General features: G+C 34.7%; 1 pseudogene; it reads left to right on the plus strand.

The window, feature by feature from the left end:
- The first annotated feature begins 1,549 nt into the window (after window positions 1–1,549).
- On the plus strand, window positions 1,550–2,128 carry LOC126584561 (uncharacterized mitochondrial protein AtMg00370-like; annotated as a pseudogene).
- The last annotated feature ends 400 nt before the right edge of the window (window positions 2,129–2,528 follow it).

Below are 2,528 nucleotides of genomic sequence, written 5' to 3' on the forward strand. Positions count from 1 at the left end.
CTGTCACGTGGGTGGGGCCCTCCCTCTCCCACTTGGTGATTCAAAGGGCGCAGGCCCGTGCAACAATTGAGGCAGCCCATAGAGATCCTGCGTTTCACCCATTTGCCATTTTTTCCACCGCTGGAGCACCAAAATTCGGTCCAAAGGCAGGGGCTCCAATTGCATGGGCAATTTGGTTTCCGCTGTTTATTCTTTCTTTTTAGCTTTGCAGTAATATTGAAGTAATCACTCCAATTGTATCCGAACTTTTGTTGTCCATCATTTTGTATCAAAACTATTGGTTAATTTACATATTCAGACTAACCTTCTCATTATTTTTAGTATTTTTATCATAAATAATATCTAAAATAATCACATTTTATTCAACAACCACTCAATTAAAAATTAATTAATGTTTTTTCTAAACCATTACATCGAGCTTTTGTAGATACACATCAATATTGCAGCGATCTGAGGCATTGTTTTCTACGCCTTGGATTTGGCGAATTGGAAAAGAGAAGAGTTACGAGTAAAAGTCCCTCACATTAAGAGGGCTCCTCCTAGGGGAGATGAAGATGATGATCTTTTGTTTTTGTTTCTTAATGATTAATCCACGCAGCAACATATAATTAGATTGTTGGGATCTACTCAAGTTCCATATCACGCACTAATATAAAATTTGACAAACGAAACGAAATATGTGCTCTCGAAAGCAAAATGAGGGCACTGCTCCAAGAACAGGAAGGGCTCCTTGTCGAGGTTGCCATCCGCCATGAGGGAAAACCGGAAGAAGTTAGACAACAATGATGACATCGATTTGCAACACCCATATTGGGACATCAAACTGTGAAATAAATACTCAAAACTCCTGGAAAGTCCTCGGGACAACAAACTTTTATCTCCTTCAAACATTTCATTTTACCAAGTTTTATGTTTGAAGGGAGGGAAAAAAAGAGAGGAGAGAATCCTACTCCTTATTCTTGAATATATTCAGGAATAACTATTGAGTAAAGAGAGAATGGAAGGGGATCGAAAGAGGAGGGAAGATAATTCTAGTCCCAAACATAAAAAGGACCACAACTTTTAAATTATCAGCACGATCATCATCTGATTGAAGAGACCATTCATTGTGAAACATATCGTCAATCAGTATGTCTATATCTATTTATATACCACATTTTTGGAGTAGGATTCTCTCCCCTCCTATTACCATCCCCTTCCATCCCCTCCTTTCATACTTTTTTTTTTCTTATTCTCTATATAAAAAATTCAAAACAAGATGTAGACGTGTCGTAATCGCAATAGTTTAAATAAAAGGAGATGGAATGAGAGATAAATTACGAGGGGAGAGAATCTTACTCCCACATTTTTCTTCTTCATAAACAAAAGAGAGGTTCTAGATTACTTGACTCTATGCCTCATTTTTTTCATCAAGTATTTGTGCTAAACGGGTTCAGTTTCAAGTATTTTAGTTTTTTGTCAAAATTGAGAAAACTGAAAATCAAACATTAATATGCAAAATTAAAAAATCAACACATAATTATTTAGAAATCGCAATAGAAAAGAAAAAATGGAGGTTTGTGATGAAAAATCTTTTATACTAAGTAATTTAGTATCCTTATGCATGAAGATAATCAATTCGTTCGTTATGGTCAGACTCTTTTTGAATTTTTGAACACATTCTCCATAGGGCCTTCTTATTTGTTCCTTCTCCGAGCTGGGGTTATGGAAGAAGTAAAAGAAGGAACCAAGAAGAAAGTATTGGCAACAACCGATTTCGTTACGGGACAACTCTTGATATTCATATCGATCTATTATGTACCTCTGAATCTAGCATTAGACAATAACTGTCATAGCTTTACCATATTTTTTGTTTCATTTCTTCTGAAACAATAACACACACTTTTTTATTATGTGTCTAATACTAGGAATTCAATACATAATCTTAGCATTCAATAGTTATTCCTGAATAATTTCATTTTTCAATTGATCAACCATTTCATTTTACCAAGTTCAATCAATGTTAGTCACATTAGTCAACATTTATATATTTTGATGCAACAACAATATGTTATTTGTAACAAGTGATTTTGCTAGTTGGTTAATTGGTCACAAGTTAATGTTCGGTTCAGTTCAGCTTTTCTCTTGATTTTTTGCGATTCGGTTTTTTCGATTCTCTTTAGATTCGGTTCGGTTTTGTTTTTTTATTTATACTTAATTTTTTTTAATCTGAAAACACCAAGAACAACACAAGCATACTCAATCAAACAACTATCCTTCTCCACAAATCACAGTAATAATTACATTCATTTAGCTAAAATGCAAATAACTAACAAACTCACAAAAATCGAATAAAAACTACAAATTGCTTACTCTTTTTCTTTGGGTTTCACTCGAAAAGTGTCGGTAAAATTTAGGGTTTGCAAGAACGCAACCGAAATCCAAAACGGAGGCTCTGTGGCTTGTGGGCTGCTATTGAGTTCCAGTACGGAAAACCTTGCTTACTCTCTATCACGGTACAAAGTATCAGTACCTTTAGCACTGTATTT

Source organism: Malus sylvestris, chromosome 10 (assembly GCF_916048215.2).
Source record: "Malus sylvestris chromosome 10, drMalSylv7.2, whole genome shotgun sequence".
Classification (NCBI taxonomy): domain Eukaryota; kingdom Viridiplantae; phylum Streptophyta; class Magnoliopsida; order Rosales; family Rosaceae; genus Malus; species Malus sylvestris.